The sequence below is a fragment of the Phalacrocorax aristotelis genome, chromosome 18 (genome assembly GCF_949628215.1).
Source record: "Phalacrocorax aristotelis chromosome 18, bGulAri2.1, whole genome shotgun sequence".
Taxonomy (NCBI): Eukaryota; Metazoa; Chordata; class Aves; order Suliformes; family Phalacrocoracidae; genus Phalacrocorax; species Phalacrocorax aristotelis.
In genome coordinates, this window is record NC_134293.1 from 8457396 (window position 1) to 8476286 (window position 18891).

General features: G+C 40.6%; 1 protein-coding gene across 1 annotated transcript in view; it reads left to right on the top strand.

Moving 5' to 3' along the window:
- The first annotated feature begins 16380 nt into the window (after positions 1 to 16380).
- Positions 16381 to 18891, top strand: part of MYL10 (myosin light chain 10) — a 55153-nt gene continuing 52642 nt past the window's right edge. Inside the window, exon 1 of the mRNA XM_075113283.1 lies at positions 16381 to 16543. The gene's annotated coding sequence lies outside the window, so the exon portion shown is untranslated. The remainder of the gene's footprint in view (positions 16544 to 18891) is intronic.

Sequence of the window (18891 nt, forward strand, 5' to 3'; positions counted from 1 at the left end):
GTACCTGTATTTGGCTTAACAAAACATTCTGTCTCCATAGGGGCTTAAAAGGGCTCTAGCTCAACAGAAAGTTGAGTCCTCAGTTTAGATTCCTCATTTAGCTTTTTACTTCCCAAGGGCTGAAGATAAAATTCAAGCTGGGTATGCAAGACCTGCCACGGCAGTGAGTTGGCCCAACAGCATCCCCTCTGGTTAACTGTGGAGAAGCTGGAAATAGGACCCAGAGGGACCTTCATTTGTTCTTTGTCTACTGGATTTGGGTTGCTGCACTGGCTTGACCTTGCTCAGACTTCTGATCTTTTGGGAAAATTGAATCTGGGTAAACTCAGGTGTGCACTCAGGTGTAGCCTGATGTGTCATGCACATCTAATAAGGGTTTTGTGTATTGTTTTCCACTTGCAGCTGGTAAAAAACAAAGGATAGTAAAAAGAAATTGCAATCAGGCAGTTGCGTGAACCTGAAGTGTTTGAAACGGGGCAAACTTGATGTGGGGAGAGACGTAAAATGGGGGCAAATGTGAGAATTTTCAGAGCTGTGCAAGATAGGCAGAGAAACCGCTTGGGGGCAGGGGTAAAGTCATCATCGCATTAAGTGAGTAGTCTGTTATGATTGTTCTCTGATGTGAAATAGAGTGAAAAATGATGGGATTTTTTTCCTTTAATTTATTGGAAATGTGAATTATTCACTTGTGCTTTAACTTATTTTATATCTGCTTTATTTGGAGTGTGCTCTGAATAAACAGGGCTTTCTGTTTTCATACTCCTGTAGATTTTGCTTCTTGCCTCACTTTTTTTTTTTTTCTCTCCTTTTTCTCTTTTTCTGAAAGTAGAGGTTTGGGTGAAAAGTGACCACAACACTTCTGATATCAGAAACACACTAAATTAATTCCTTTTAAGCCAGTGATAATGAAACTCCAAAACTTTTCAGAGACACTCAAGAGGTTCTGCTCATGAGAACTGTATCCAAACTTTTCTTCCCAGCCCCCTCTTAGATGTTACCAGATGGGCAAGTCTTGAACCCAAGAACTCTTCAGCAGCAAACCCACCATTCCTTCTTGCTAGCCTTCTGTCCTATTGCCCATCAAAGGACATAGCTGTTTGCAAACTAACATCTGAAACAGCTTGATTTGTGAATAAGCAGCACATTGTGGTCAGCTGTGAGCCAGACTACAGCATTCATGAAAGATGAGGAAGGTGGGTGACTCACGTGGTCCAGACAGATGGAAGGCGACCTCTGGGCCAGCCCTTGCTGTCCAGTTCAATGTAATCTCAGAGCTGAACAAGCTGAACAACTCTAGCAAGTCTGTGTCCAGTTCTGATTTTTTGGGTAGCAATCAGATGACATGCAGCTTAAGGCTGAGTTTGTGTTTAATTAGGGGATTATCTCAAATCTGAAATGGAGCCGCTTTGAAGCGTGTGAACCAAAGCTAGATAAAGACTCCCACAAAACCCTGCAAACTGGAAATTTATAGCTTTCACCCTGTATTTATTTGCTGTGGCTCAGTTTGAGGTAAAAGGTACAGCTCAGCTGCCACAGCTGGACTTTTTTCTGGTCTGCATTTCTTTCTGTAGGCTGCTCTAATTTGTTTGTTGAGCAGATCATCTGAAATCAGATTGGCTGGAGCTGGAATCACTCTGCTTCCCTCCCTTAGCAAATACACGAGGTCTGAGAGGTGCCTGGCTGCATGTAATGAAATGAGCTGACTGGCACTTTGGCATTCCCCTGTGTACGAGCGTCTTAGGAGTAAGACACTTAATTATTATTAACATTATAATTGGCCTGTGTGAGTGCAGATGTGTGTGCACGGCTGCGTTGCCTGGCTCGCTGTTGGTAAAGAAGCCACATCACTTACTTCCCAAACCGGATCCCTCTGAATCAAGCAGATTGTGTATCTTCCAAAATACATATTTCAACCTTCAGCCATTTCCAGCAGCAAAACCCTAATCAGATTAAAATTCTGGGGAGGTGGAGGAAAAAAAGTAACTGTGTTGAGGAAACATTAACAGGGAAAGAACATCTTGGTAACGTCTGCAGATAAGAGTGGTAAGGATTGTTCTCTCCAAGCAATGTCTGCAGCACAACTTGTCCTGTGTGCTTTAGCCGCTGCTCTATGCCAGCATACAGGGAGGGCATTAGCTCTTAATGGGAAACGTTAGGTGTTTAAATCAAGAGCATTTTTCCAGAACACGAAATTCTGCCAGGTGATTGCTGAGAGCCTTGGTTGAGGCTCTGCTCCCCGAAGTTACTTCTTGTTAGAGGCTTGCCACCTAGTGCTTTAATTCGGAACTGCTCTCCTCTGTCTTCCCGGACTTGGTGCTGGAAAAGCCGATTTTTAAAAAAAATTGTTTATTTAAAATAAGTAGCAGTTACTACATGCTTTGACTGTTTCGCTTTTAGCTTTTGCAGAGAACTATATCTGTTGTTCCAGTGAAATGTGCTGCTTACACCGACAAACTCTGTCAGAACGGAGGGTTTATTGTAATCATGTCCTTTCACCCTGCTTTGGCAGAGTGAAGCAGCCTAAAAATGAATGATTATAGTTTATAGCAGGGTGCTTGCCTTAGTGTGTAACTGCAAATGACAATCAGTTCTGCAGGGTACAAAGATTTTTTTGATGCATCCATGATTGTCTGGCAGAGAACAAACACTATTCCTATAAACTCACACTTTGGAAAAACATAAAAGAAACCGGCAATTTAAGATAGCTTCCTTTGTGTGCAGACCATCTCTCTGAAAGACATAATCTGACCATTCAACTGTATTTACAGCTGTCCCCTTCTGCTGAGTTATAATAAAAACAGAAGCAAGATCCTTAGCTTCCTGTATCTGCACTTAATTTAGCACTAACACTGAAATCATCTTACTCTTTCTATATTACCCTACTATAGGAATGATTTCTACTACCTTTACCCTGTCAAGAACAGTGTCTCACACTGAGTTTTTACAGAAATCGGTGAGACTTAACTACCCTTATAATCAAGTTTAGGGTGCCAGAACCTGACCTAAGATTATCTTGCTAATGGAGCGCTCTCTGCTTTGGCAGTGCCAGTTTTCCCCCTACATATTGCAAAATATACCTGAGCTCAGACTCTGAAAGGTGCCGAGCAGCTGCAGTTCCCACCAAAGCCAGCGACTGTTGAACGTGCTCTGCATCAGTCCAGGCTCTGCTCATCATGCTTATTTGACAGGCAATAACCTTTTTATTGAACCCAGCACATTACACTGATGATCCACCCTTCAGCAAATATGATTGTAATAATCACTTGGTATTTATTTAACAGCCAATTGCTGTCTTTTGGGAAAGAGTCAATTTACATAGTTCCAAATTAAAATTAATACATTTTGTAATGGTTATTTAATAAAGGCCATTGTCGGGAAGTTGCCTACTGGTGAGAGGTGAGGGTGGGAGACCCCATGTCTGTGTGTACGAATTGATTCTGCCACTGACTTGCTTAATGACCTTGGGCAAATCACTTAGGCGCTACATCCTTTTATTTATTCCCTTGTAAAAATGGTATAATAGTGCCCTGGTGCCACAAAGCTTAATTACTGTTTGTAAAGGATTTTGACCTCTCCAGCAAGGAACTGCATGAATTACACTGTTGACCCTAAATGAAGGAAATGTATACAGCTGTTTATCTAGAGGAATGTCTAGTTAGAAATACATTTTAGGCCAGTGAAGTATCTTTCATTTAAGACGAAAGAACACCTTCTTCCTCCTATGCTCTCTGCCAAATGTCAGAGCTTTCTGTTGCTTTTAAGTGCAAAGTCTAATTTTCTCTGAATATATGTCTTCAGGAGCCTGGCCAACCCCCCCGATATTGATTTCATTGGCCAATTGATGAGGCGTGTAGGAATTTTCTTCTAATGCCTAGCTTGGGCTTTCCTCATGTTATAGTATCAGACTCTGACTCCTTGTCCTGTGTCTTTCCTCCCCCTCTCCCACTCCTCCTTAGCAATATAAAGGGCTTCAGAAATGGGACTAGGTTTGTAATAAGTTATTTTAATTGGATTTTTTTTTTTGGGGGGTATTGGTATGCACAGGTTATCTTCAAATGATTTACTGATGTACTGCCAAGCACTGCTCATTTAACCTCCTTCCTTCTCTTGTTGTGTATGGATTCCTCTAATGATACTGGCAAACAATCTTTTAGAGAGAGTGAAAAACATTTCTACAATGAAAATCCCAAATGGAAAGCTAGAAGACATTGCTGTTTTAAAGATGTCATGTCCCAGCCTTGTAGGTTTTGGCACTCAGTCTCCAATGGCACTGGGGGGCACCCAGCACCGTGCAGGGTGGGGTGCTTACCCATCCCAGATCCCAGAAAGGTGGAGAGGAGCCCTTTTGGTTTTTTCCTTTCTGCTTCTTTTTTTCTTTTTATTTTTTTTTCGTTTTCTTTTTCTTTTTTTTTCTTCTCCCTGTGATCGTTGAGCCACTCTGACGTGAATTTATGTGTGTAATCATCTGTGTTGTAATTGGCAGCCTGGCATATGAGTCACTAACCAAATTAACTGAAGTTTCCTTTGGGGAAAAATGTAATCAGTTACTACACTCAGATACATTGCAACAAATTAACTCTTACTGTTTGCATGGGTTTAGAGTTAGCTGGCTGACAGTTTCCTTCCCCAAAACCAATGCGGGAGAGGCCCAACAACAGAGAAGGCTGAAAAGCCCTAAGGATGGGGGTATCCTAAAGCATCTTTTTCTCAATAGCTCCTGGAAAGTTATTTGCAATATTGGCTACCCTAAGAGTGCAAAAATCACAAATGATATCCATCCCGTACTGTGAGATTGACTTTAAAACCGGTAAGATGGAAAAATACATATTTTGCTTGTTTGTGGCATTTAAGCCTTTGGTGCTCCAACATGAGAGCTTTTGTTTGCAACCCAAATTATCAGACCTCCAGTTTCTGTGGGAAAGAAAGCTGAGATTTTCATATAATCACATGATTCAAGAAGCTGGGGCTTTAAGAAAAAATCCACTGTTGCAGAACTAAGAATTAATTGGTCAGAGTTAGCAACACAGCACTTGATTGTTTTTCTTCTGTACTGAAATCTGTTCAGAGCCCAATTCTAAGGAGCACTGTGGAAATAATTGATAATAATTTTTTGGTTTTCCGGCTGAATCAAAACATTAATAAAAACTTTGTTTGAAGTAAAATGAAATATTTTATTTGAACTGAAATGAAACGTTCATCTTCAAACTTTTTGACTTAAAAAACATTCAGATGCTTTATTTTAAAATGTTTTCATCTCTGTAAGTGTTTCTTCTCCAAGTCTGGCAAATAGTCCCAGCTGAACTTGATCTGCAATTGTCAGGAAATAAAATATTCTACTAAAAAGGTCACAATGGCTGACCTGAGAGGTCCTAGTCCAGTGGGTGACTGAGGCATTGGAAGACTCAAGCCTTTCAAGTGGTAATTGCTGCTTAATAGTCTCAGGGGCCCAGGTATACAAACATGTAGGTGTCAATCTCTTTAATTTTAATCTCTCAGGCTTTGGTATCTGGTATTTTTAGCCTTTTTACTGCCTCAGGAGCATAGGGCTTCTTCTGCTCACTGAAATGTTGTTAGAAGGTAGGTATGTTAAACGGTATGAAGAGATATGCAGTAATGCAACAAGGAAGGAGGCAAATGGTGACTTGAGGAACCAAGACAGCTCTCAGGAGGACCTTGCAGCCTGCTTTCTGGGAAGTCCAGCCACAGCCTCCTGGACGATTAAGGTTCTGTAGTGTCTTCTGTGTAGGACTGAACTTGGTCAGTTAGAGAAAAATAATGTATGGTGCCCAGGGGAAGAGAGAAGAGGAAGGCTGTTTGAAGAAGATAACCACGGTGGGCAAAATCTGTAATTCAGGCAGAAACTCCACACACTGATCAGAGAATGCACTGCATCTGCTGGAGGTATAGCTAGAAGATTAAAAATTTTGGGCCTATTCTTGCTCCCACTGAAGTCAGTGAGGTGGTGCATTGCAGGTTAAGTTATGACATCTGCTTTTACTTTAACCTTAAACTGCCTTCAAAAAGACTCTCTCTGAAAAGCTGCGATTTTTTTCCTTTTTGTTTTTCTTCTTCTGGGTGTTTTTTTTTTTCTTCCTTGGTGCCCCTGCAAAAATATAGCACAAGTATCATAGTACCACAGTGATTCTTTGGCATGACTCTGACTTCTGACTACACTAGTATTTCCTTTCTCTTCTATCTTTTAAATTTTTTTCTTCATATATTTATTTTAATAACTAGAACAATCTATTTTTGCAGTTGGAAGAATGCAAAATTCAATTTATCACACAGAACACCTAATATTAATTCGCGCAGAAAGGGGGTGGTGGAAGATTTAGGTCCTGACTGTAAGCTTTTGACTGGAGTCATTTGTCATTTTGCTTCACGGATTGGAGCAATGAAGGTTTTATAGTGTGAGCCCTCAGTGTGACAGAGCTGCGTGTGATTTCACACTGCTGTGTCAGGGTTTCCTCTTCCAGGCCTTCATAAGCAGCCTATACAAATCCATATCTGCTTGAGGGTGGTGTAGAAGGGAGTTGGACTGGACATGGCCCTACTGTCTTTTACACTCCGTGTGAAATTAGCTTTTTTGCTGACAATGAGCACAAGGCGTCTGGATCACTTGTGGTCTGCCAGTGGATACAGACATCGTGCACATAGGATGTTCACGTGAACTTCTCAGTGGTCTACCTCGGTTCTATAAGATGGCCACTGAAATATTATTGCTGTAGATATCAGAGAAAATAGCTACCTGGAGGTGTGTTTGATGCCGGAGTTTGATGAAGCCAAACTATGGATACATTCAATCTTTGAAGGTACTGCCTGGGATCACAAGGCCGAATAACCGTTTGAAGGAATTAGGTTGCTCACTGCCTCCTGCTGATCAGTTGTGTTTTCAGCTGGTGGCATCAGTTTCCTGTGGCAAAATGGTCCTGGGACAAAGAGACAACTGTAATAGAGTCTGTAGAGTCTGGCTTTAGTGATGAGATGGAAACACGGGGCTGGGCATATCTTCATGGTAGGTGCTACCACAAATCCTCTTTGGCAGAAGCCTCCAAAAGACCAAGTATCAAGGGCTAGTTGCCTATTTCAGCTGAAGCAGAACTTCCCTGAAATGCCTTTTCAATGGAAAATGATTCACAGAAAGAGCTGAAGGGTCTGATGGTGGGGATGCTTTGTGGCTGCTGAGGGAGTGGGGGGAGGTGAGTGTGCAGGTTCCTGATTCTTCCAGTCAGTTTCCACAAGTCCTTGCTTGTCAACACCCCCTTTTCCAAGGTTATTTATCCTCCTGTCTGTTGCTGAGAGCTCTTGGATCCAAATGAACTGAGTTAGTTCACACCTGCCATATAAACCAGTAATACTGTAATAAGTGAGTGGGCTTCACTACCGAGAGCTGTGTGTTTCAGGTGGGATGCAAATCTGTGCTCTTCACTGTCAGTGAAGAAGAAAGCAGGGCAGCAGGGCTGTGTCAGGCCTCTCTGCTGACATGCTTTCCTGAGTCAGTGGGAGCTCTGGAGTGACTTGAGACAACCTTCCCCCTTTTTCCTTCACAAAGTGAGCAGCGGTGGCAGGGGAGGCAGAACGGCAGTCAGCTTTGCCTCATAACATCCTACTAATGCATCTCCTTCCTCTAACAGTGACTGATGGCCTGGCCCACATCACATCACAGTATCACCAAGTAGCACCCAAACCCTCTCACTTCAAATGAATGCAGTGAAAGGAATGGAGGAAGAGCTAGGAAGCAGCAATGAGGCACTTGGGAAACGCTTCCTTGCTAACACAGCCTCTTTCATTGCAACCTTCAGCCTGCTCTGGGCATTTGCTTGTTCAGGGTGTGTGTGACATCTCAGAGTGTCAAGGGAGAGGAATGTGCCATCTGATCTTGCCCAAAGTGGCCGCCAGTACCCCTGGTTCCTCAGCCTTTCATTGTTGCTATGTTAATATTATGCCAGAGCTGCAGAAAGATCTTTGAAACATGCATTATAATTGGTGCAAGGCAAAATTTGCACTTGCAGTGGTATAAATAGTGCATAAATGTCCTTCTTGCTGCCTGCACTGAGGTGAGTCTTGTCTCCAGAGCTTCCACTCTTCTTACTGCCTTTTTTTTTTCCCTTCACAATACTGAATTGACTGACTTTATCTTGGCACTTCCTGTGTCTTGCCAAAAAAACAAACTCAAAATATCTTTCCGGGGTGCATTTTGGATGGTTTTTCTGTGCCACTGAAAGAAGAGATGGTTCTTTTAAAGAATGCAATTTATTTTACTCACTTTCATCCTGAGTTTATACATGGGCCATTAGCTGCCAGCTGAGTGGTAAACTCATAAATGGTGGTGGTACTGCCTACATTTCAGATCCACTTTCTCCCCTCCAAAAGCTTTTCCATTCTCCCCAGCTGTGGTTATGAGCTAGAAAAACTCACTTAACCCTTTTTTACCAGCAGAATTAACTTCCATTAATGTTATGAGTGCTTCAGGCAAAAGAGCATTAGTCTGTTACACCTCCTCTGAGATGCCTCCTCTACGGTTTTGAACAAGTTGAATGACAAAGCAGTAATTTAAAAACCTGTTTGAAGATCATTTACCAAGAAAGGGGAGTTTTGTAGCTGAGTTGTTTGGGAAGTGGAAGGTCTCAATTCAGCTCCCAGCTCTTTAGGAGTCCCTTGGCATTAACCTAGAATGCGCAGTCTCTGGTTTTCCTGACCTTCATCTTTTTTGTACCAACTTTTTCCTCTGGAAAAGGCCATCAGTGAGCTATGCTGGGGGTATGGCAGTAGAAAATTTAGTCCTTTATCTCCCTGAGCTCTAACCCTTTGTGTATGAAATGCAAGATAACACTGCTTCCTTGTTGTGCGTTTTCTGCCCTTTATTTAGAGTGGGAGACCTGATCTCAGAAAGGAGTGTAATGTATAACATAAATATAAAATGTAAATGAATTTCAGTGTCTTAGAATCCCTTGTCCATGCAATTTCAAGTTGACTGGTATTAGTGGAGTGACTACAGACTCATATTCCACCTTTGTAGGTCATGTTTATATGCAGGTCTCATTGAATTTCTGCATAGTTATGAGATCTTCAGGAATAGCCAGAGCCCATTTTACTTAGTAATGGAGTAGGTTGTGAATAGGTCTGTTGTTGAAGCATTTATTGTTTTTCAACTTAAGTTATGGTTTCATATAAATAATATATGTAGTTAGTCAATGCCTGGGAAATGCATTCTTTCCTTGTGAAATATTTATAGACATCAGTGCCTACTAAGTACCCAATCAATTTTGAGAATACAGCTCTGGCAAGAAGGCTTGGTTGCCTTTAAAGTTTGGCCAGAGATTGGCAGGGTGGGACAGACCTGTTTCAGCTGAAACATACTGGAAATCTGCCATATTATCTTTGAGTTCCCCCCCACCCTTTCCCCTTGTGTGTGTGGTCAGTCTGCCCCCTGAGGATTTTGAAAACGTATTTTATGTTTGTGAAAGTTTCTGTACGACAGCAAAGACAATGAAATCCTCTACATCACTAGGAGACAGATACAGCATGAACTGGTAAAAAAGATAGTTCATACTGCAGTTGAAATCTGTTGGGATTTTCACCTGTCAATCAAATAATCAAAATTATCTGAATATTTTCTGTTATAAATGATAACCTCCAAAATGCTGTCACTATTCATATGTGGTGCAATTTTGCCCAGTGTAGAATTCCCATATGTGACTTCTGCATTTCTCAAGTCTTCAGGATGGAAATGAGGATTAATCCAGGTATGGGTTTACTGGTAGGATAATCCAATGTGACATGCATACTGGGGGTCATCTGAGACCTCCTTTGACTTTTCTAGTCTGGTAAAAGGTGTGCCTATGTGAGGCCTGCTCTGATTTAAGACAAAGAAGCAATATGCTCAGCCTTTACTTCATATGATATTTCACTCTTGAGATTCACTGTTGGAAATCACAACCTTTTTGTCACAGGGCTCTGTCCTGCTCTTTGACTGGATGACAAGTCTTAGTAATGAATGAGACTTCAAGGAAGTGGACACCTGAATTTTTTTTCAAGAGATCAGCATGCCAACTCCTGAACTTGAAACAGGCACTTGGGCACAAAGGCGGGTGAGCACTTTGAAGTATCAAGGCCTTATACAGGCAGCCAGACAGGAGCAGAGATGGCTGAAAATCTTCCATGATGAAGTTCAGTCCTGAGAAACCCACCCTGAATTAAAGAATTTGCAAATCTGTTTCAACTGACTCAAATAATCTGAATCATTTAAATAATATCTTTTTTTTTTTTTTCTTTTTGGTCCAGTTCTGACTCCTACAGGCTGCAGAGAAACAACACTTGCACAGACCAATGAAAAGCTGCCTCTGTAATGCTTACTGCAGTTTCCTGCTCTGGTGGCCTGTGAATGAATGATTTTCTTTTTTTTGCTTAATGAAAAGCCTTCATGTATCTGTCTGAAACTCACACCATTAAAGCCTTAACTCAGCAATCTAAAATGGTGTATTTTTTTCCCTTACCTAGATGTCAAATCATAAACATCAGCTTTAGTAATAAATATTTCTATTTTATATGTATATTTTTATGCCTTTGTCCCAGTTGTATTTTCAAGGCTAAGGGCTTCAGCATGAGATTCTTGCTGCATGTCTAACAAACAAATAGTGAAAAATAAGATATGATTATATGGAGATTATTACACATAAATCATTGAAAAATGCTCTTTTTTAGAGAAGGGAATCACAAAAGGAGTCATTGACCTGAATAAAAGAAGCTCAGCTATACTCCAGAGTGTTTGCCATTTTTGATACGTGTTAGTGCTTGCTAACAATTGTGATTTGTTAATCACATTCTCTCTTCTTTTCCTCTCTACTTGTGGATTTGCTTTTTATTGTAAGCAAGAATTGTATTTATTTTCTAAGAGTGTAAATTGACCTTGTGGTCAGTGATAACCACTAAAAGCTACTTGATAGTCAAAACAATCTCTCAAAAGACCCATAACCAAAGTAGGTAGAAAAGGCCTCCTCACTGGATCATTCAATTTTAATATTTCTAAAAGAAAAGGCAGTATTTGCACCCTGAAACAGAGCCAAGGATATTCTGGTCTGATTTGCAGGTCATAACTCTCCTCATGGTCTGTTTGGAAACAGAAGCTCCCTGCCTAGTGCAAATTGATGTAGCTCTGCTGCTCCAAATGAAATACAGTCAGCTATGCTGATAGACTCCAGGATATAGAGCGGTGATAGGATTTTTCATAATCTCTGGAAAACCAGGATGTCTATTTTGCTATTTAAATGGGAGCTGAACTCTTGGGAATTGTGCTTCTCATGCAGAGGAACTAGAAAGAGAATTTAGAGAGAACAGATAGATTACTCTGTGTTATCTTATTTTTATTTACATCTTGAATATATCTGTTGTATAGATGCTTTAGTTGTTAAAGAGCTATCAGGCCCCTGCTTCCATCTTTGGCATCCCAGAGCTTCCATCTACATTCACTATTTGTCAAATGTGTATTTATATCTGTGTACAGATATATGTACATGCCCACCTGCACTAACAGATGTGATTGTCTTTTTCCTCATGTCTCTGTTTTCCAAATGAAGATGCAATAGTTCAGTATTTTATAGCCCCAGCAACCAGAACTAAATTCTGCAAAAGGAAGAGGCAAGAAATTAAATGTAGTCCAGAGTTAGGTAATCTTATCTCAGTAAATATCCAGGTCTAATATGTAATCACCAGATGTCTGTCTGAAGCATGAGTTTTCTCTCTCCCAATACTTCTTCCAGTTACCAGTAAAATTGCCTAGCTTCACTTTGAATTGAGCTGTAGTCTCATCACCATCTTTTGTTTTATTTAACAAATGTTGACTTTTTTTTATATAAGATCTGTTTTATTCCTTTGTCAATGCACTCAGAATTTGTCTAAGGAGTTTTTTGTGCATCTTCCCTGTGGTATGTTGTAAATTTACTGACAGAAGCAATCGAGTACTTAACTGATCATTAGTGCTTGAGTATCCCCTTCAGCTGCAGCCATTCTATTTCTGAAGGTAGTCTGTGATGTGCCTGCTGACTGTATTCAGTTTTTAGGTCTTACTCCGATCCAGTAGGGGCTGTGCATAGCGCAGCTCTTGTCAAGCCTGGAAATGATTTTTTTTTCCCCAGTTATGTTGGTAAGATGACGTGCTTGCCTGCTTAGAACACCTTCCCCCCCACCCCCTCCTCTTCAGTGTCTTTAAAAAAATATTATTGGGAAAAAAAAATATATTGAGTAAGCCAGCATGTAAAGAAAATTAACCAAGAAATATGTGGTATATTTGTGCCATACATTCTAGTAAACTCTTAACGTGGACACAAGAGTATCTGACTCTGTGGACAAATTTCTATATTCTTAGCATTTATTGAATCAGCAATGTACCCATTGATTACGTAAGACTAGCAGCTGGTCAGCCGTTCATGTGATGCAGTTTCCTTTTCTTCTTGTAGTAATGATAGAATAATACTACTATTCTTCAGCACCTTTCAGCTAATGTTCCTTTAGACTGCCATCCAGCTACCAGTTACTTATATGTAAATGCAGATCCTAATTTAGAAGAAGAACTAGCTTTGAGTAAAGCATTAGTTTATACTGATAGGGTTAGAAAAGACCTTCTTTCCAAAAGGAAACTGTTGGACAGGTTAAAGAAACAACTGTCAGTATCACTCCTCCTGCGTGCCTGAGCAGTTTCATATAGATTGTTCTAATTATCAGCCTCAGTAAAAAGGAAGCATATAAAGGTCTGTATTTCACAATCTTCCCTACATCATAGGCACCTCTCTGGCCCTCTGAGAAAACCTGTCACTGCCTTCATCAATACTAGGAGGTCACAGTATTCTTTAGCACATTTGCCTTTTTCTCCCTTCTTTCACTTCTTTCTGAATTCATTTACTATCTGTGTTGGGGAAAATGTGACAGTGTCAAAAATGGAGTGTTGGTGATTTGAAACCTTTCTTCCTGGTATCCACTGATAGGACCCATGGGAATGGTTCAAAGCTGCACTAGGGGAGGTTTAGACTGGACGTTAAGAAACGTTTCTTTGCCGAGAGGGTGGTCAAATATTGGAACAGGCTTCCAAGAGAGGTGGTCGACGCCCCGGGCCTGTCAGTGTTAAAGAGGCATTTGGACAATGCCCTTAACAACATGTTTGAACTTTTGGTCAGTCCTGAATTTTTCAGGCAGTTGGACCGGATGATTATTGTAGGTCCCTTCCAACTGAAATAGTTTATTTTATTCTAAATAGAAAAGGTAAACACATTGATGACAGATCCCTTATTTTCACTCACCTGATAAATGCCATGTTATTTCACAATAATTAATACCATAGTGAGGAACAGTCAGTAGTTGAAGGGAGTGGAAACCAGTTCTCCAGTAGCTACAGAGCTGTAGCAACAGAGCTGTAGCAAAGAGATCATCTGATTCTAGCTATGCAAGGATCTTGCACAATTCCAATTCTTTCCAGTTTCTCTCTGAGACTAGGAACAGAAAAATAAGATGTTAAGAAACAGCAATGTACAGAAGGCAAAAGAGCAGACCACTGGCCTTTCCAGTGTGGTCTCCTGCCATGCTTTTCTAAATGATGTTATACTGTAAAAAGCACATCTTTTATTTTCTATTAAACAAACAAACCAACCCAACAACACACTTTGGGGAACTGTCAGAGAATTTGGGGTCTGATTCACAGCCTAGCATTGAGGTAATAGAAAATGCTTCTCATTATGCATATATTGGTTGATTTTTTAGAAATGGTTGCAATGGAAAACCTTAAGTTGGACAGATGTTAAATGTCAGACCAAGGGCTCCTTTCTACAAAATGCTGAATAACGCTGGCTAGAAAGCAAAACATCTGTTTTAGGAGAAACGTGGATGTTCTAGAATTTTTGTCTCATCAAAATAAAAATAAGACCTCTTGTTACAGAGTGAGCAGAATAGAGGTTCAGCTCACAGTATGCCAAAGCCTGGTGCTGAGTGTATTCCTATCGGATATAGGAGACGTTTATGGTCTGCAACACCTCCTTGACTAGGATCAATCTGTTAAGCACTGCTGCTCCTGTTGGATTTCTTCTGGCTTCATAAAAATCCCATTCCTTGGAGCAGAGGAGGCATGATGACCCAGAGGTTGGGGTATTTGTAATGACTGTGGGAAGACTATGTCAAATCCTTGCTCTGCTTTATTTGGAGCCAATTCAATCTTTCCTCTGTCACATGGTATGAATCCACATCACCAGGGAATGTGCTAACCACTACGCTTCTGGCTATGCTGGGATCCTTTCCCAATCAGGTTTTGTCCGTCCGTCTCAAGTTGGGCTGGAAGATTCTTCCCAGCAAGCATTTTGTTGAAACTGATGCATTTCCCACAAAAAGTTTCTGTTCTGAGAGGTCAGCGTTTTCTGTCCCCCCACCCAAAAATAATTAAAAAAAAAAAGTCTTGTTGGAAATTTCCTGACTAGCACCAGAGCTGAGCACTGATGAGGTCAATTGACTGCTTGCATCTTTCCAATGTTTATGTCTTTTTATTTCAAAACAGTTAGAGAGCTGCTTTTCTGGGCAGGAAATTGCAAAAAAGTCAAGGCTGCATTTAAATAGTGCATTCAACTGTAACTTGCACTGAGTGCAATTTTGAAATAATCTTTATATAGAAGATGTTGTCTCAACTACCTATTGAACACATTGAACCTCCCACATGCCTAATCTTCCTGCTGTGCACAGAACATAAAATTTATCTCTTAAATACCAGAGCCAATATGGTAAGAAAGAGACCTGGAAAATGAAACTTTGGTAATATAATCCATAAGTTCATCCCAAAGGGGCTTTCACTGTCAGATGAAGACTAACTGGGAATGTGTATGTTGAGAAGGGAGGGGAGGAAGAGATAAGGGGGTCAGAGAGGTCTAAACAATTCTTGCATGAGTTTTCCCTGGCAGAAAGGTAAATAATGCTAAACAACGATTTTGTTGGCATTAGAACAGTGACAACTATAGGCAGCCTGTACATTGGGCAGCTTTCCTAGTCAGCAGATTACTGTTTGTATTCTGATCTCTGCTGTTCGTCTGTTGAAGCGTTCTCAGACAGCTAACTTTCCCCTTTGTGCTCCTGTTTCCCTAGCTGTAAAGTGGAGTCAATGACATTTGTTGCCTTTGTAAAGCACTTCAAGTTCTATGGGCAAAAGGGATGTGTTAGGGTTGTTCTGAGTTCAGAAAGGGAAGTCATCCTTATTTTCCTATGTGTCTTTCTTCTTAGGGCATTTTTTTTTTCTGTTAGAAAGAAACTACTCTTTGCAAACTACTGAGTTTAGAAGTGGCCAACAGTTTTGTTCTCTGAGCCAAGAATCAAACTTCCTGTAGCTTAGTTGTAGGATGCAGATTATGTGCACTGAAGGCATATGCAGGTATTTGGAAAGTAATTTACAGGTGACAAATGGTGACAATGCTCTGGGTGTCCCATTGCAAAATGTGTTGAGCTAAATGGAAAGCTGGGTCAGGCAAGCCAGCGATGATGACCTCAGAGCAAGCATCTTTACGCAGCTGGAATTCAGACCACTCAGCCAGAATTGTCCTATTGCTGGTCACACGATTTATCCTGGTATGAGGGCTGTCTTGAGCTACGTCTCAATTCCATGTACTCCAAAGCCCCAGGCTGGCGAACCATGGCACATACTTACACTACTGCCTCCTTCAGGTTATTACTGCTTGTGCTTGTTTGCACGGTCACAACACTTAGCTATCCCAGTATGCAGTGACTATCCTCAGAAGCTTCTAAAGCAGGCACAAACAAGTAATGTGTTTGGCTCATGGGTAAAACAAGACTGAAACAAAGATAATGTGCATTAAATAGAAATCATATAATATTAAAAAAAAAACAAACATTGCAATGTTGCCATTTTCTATATGCGAATTACCTGCTTTTAGGTCCTAATAAAAAATGTTTTAATGCCTTTGAGCCCTTATTACCTATTGCCATGGGCCTCTCAAGCAATCAATAATATAGACAAAGCAGCTGTATTTAGAGACTTTGCTCTGCTGTTTGATTCCTGAGCAGACTTTTCATGACCAAGATAGAGAATGGAACTACTGACTATACAAGAAACCTTGTTACAGAATGAGATCCCATAGTCCAGTCCCACAGCTTATTGTCCACATGGAAACCCAGCTGAGAAATCAACATTGCTTTATCAGCAAAGTTACAAATATTTACTGAGGCACAGAAGTCAAACGGGAAGAACTGTCTAATCCAAGCTATGTATGCTTATAACTGCTCTGAGCATGAAAACCACTGGGTTTTCTCAATTTTTCTTGCTTTATGGGTGGTCTCCAGTGGTATCCATAAATAATCTTTTTTTTTTTTCTTACTTTGTACAGGATAAAGAGGATAATAACCGTACCAGCTTCACCAGCCCATGGAGAGAACAGCTGAAGAGAGCATGTGAAATTGCTATGATGAATAGCAGAAGAGGGGAAGGCTTCTTGCAGCGAGAGACATCTGAGCAGGCTTCAGGCCAGGAAGCAAACTGAGAAAAAAATTCTTTGGATGTAACCAGGTAGGTTGCTAGGAGTGGTGTATGGTATTGTAGAACAGAAAGCCAACAGCTTCTGCATGCAAAAGAAAACCAAAGAAAAATGGATGCAGTAAAACATGTCATTCAAACCTTATCTAAATTAAGGAAGGAAAACCAAAGTGCTACTCCAAAGAAAGAGCTTGAACTCAATCAAAGAAAAGAGATTCTAAAAAAGTAATCTGTAGCTTAACATGGGCACAGCAATGAGAAGTTTACCTTGAAAAATCAGTTGCAATTGTTTGAATAGTTTCTTTCTAGACATATCACAGTATCTAAGATTCCAACGAGTACTATAGTCAGGTATGCTAGGCACTGTCAGGTGTGCCAGCACTGCCTGCTGTCACCATTTCCAGATTCAGTCTACTCAAAGACTTATAAAAAAAACAGCTTAAAAGAGGTCAGCCTTCTGACCATCATGCAGCAGACTAGTGCTGCGGATCTAATACAGAGCAGTCTTTCCTAAGTTCCTAGTGGCTCTGTATCTTCTTTCCTTTTAGAGACAGTATGAGGATAGCTTCATTAGGGTGGCAGGGGCTAGGCTATTGTGAAACTGTCTCAAGAAAGAAGAGAACGTTTCTGCTCTTTAGAGACACTGAAGGAGGAAATAACGTGTACCTTTCTATTAGAAATATGTTTTGCCAAGGAGAAGCAAGGCTTGCACCCCGTGTGTTCCAAAAATATTAGCCCCGCTGTGCTCATAGTTAACTGTTTCAGCTCAGTGTGCAGTGATGGGTAGCAATGATGGTGGCAGAGTACTTCTTGGGAGCTCGAAAAGCAGTAACCTAGAAGCCTCTGTTCCAGAGGCAAGATCAAGCTGTTCTGTCTGTCAAAGACACTGACCAAATTCATAATGTGAATATAGAATATATGCAAACCACATCTATAGCATCCTGGCCTCCCCACTGCCGTTACTATGTGCTAAAGAATTCAGGTAGCTCAAACTAAAGAGGCATAAGCTGATTGACCCCTTTAGCTCCAGATGCCTTTGGATTATTGGTAGGTGGACTTGCTAAGCTTTAGCCTGACTCTGGCCAGTCAAAACACTTGTGAAGGCCTCAGGCTGGTTTGACTATTTGTTACCAGCAGCAAGCCAAATGTTAAAGACCAGCATATTAGATAAATATTATCAGAATTTCAGGCCAACAGTCCAGCAGTAAAATGCTGCCATGTGTTGAGATCTATAGCTGTCACTGGTGTGAGTTTATGCTAGCGGCTTTCTTCTCCATTTCACTAATGACTGCTGTAAACCTCCTCTGTCAACAAGTTGGCTTAAGCTATGACATGACTGGCTTTGCTCATCACTCTGTACACTTAGCAATCTCCTCCTCCTTCTCAAAGTGTTTTGGAAGCTCACATACATCATAGCAGGACACTGAACCTATTGATGGCTTAGTGATGAACAGATGCTGGGAAAAAAATAGTAACAGGAGAAAGTCTGAAAAAAGTATTCTCCCAAGAGGGCCTTCCACCCAGCAGAGGCATTAGTAAAATGCAGGAGAGTCTGTCTTCAGGTTGTTCAATGGCAATCAGTTTAGGTCATTCCTGAATGGAGTTTTCCTAAGCAAATAAACATGGGAAGTTACTTTTCCACCAGAGTGTTGGTGAAGCTTGTGAAGATGAGAGTGTGACCAATCTTGGACAAGCATTTAGGTACATTGAATCCACAATGTTGCCTCCCTATCTGAGGCAGGCCTAAAATTTTTGCGTGGGCATGCTATCAGAAAAGGTATGTGTATACTATATACTATGTGTATACTATTCCCCCAAACAATTACGCATTTCAGAAAAGACTTGATTTTTTTAAAGTAGTTCTTGAATAACCAAGTGCCTAAATCACTTCTAAAAGTAAAATACTAACTCTTCAATCAGAAGATCTTGAAAGTATTATCCTCTGTGTTTTTGAGTTACGTTCCTTTTCAAGCATTTTTCAAGGCACTGATCACCCATAGATTGCTTTGAAGTTACTGACAGATGTGAGTAGTCAGCACCTGTGGAGAAGTTTGGTGCCTCAGTTCATTTGCCTGTATTTTAAAACTGTGGCCTCTACTTTTATTGACTTTTGAGACAGGTGAAGTTGATAAAGTGAATGAGTATAAAAAAACTTAAGTACAGCAGAGGATTAAAAAACAGGGAAGATGATGAGAAGAGAGATTGTGGCTGAGATTAAAAGGCAGGATTTCATTGGGATGTTTTCTTTATGTCAAGACCTCCTTTTTATTGCCTTTTTTCCTTTATATGGAGTTGCACTGAAAAAGCTGCATCCTGACTCTCCCACATCCCTGTATTTTATCATGGTCAATGGTGTACATCCTTGTAAAATGCAGGTTAAA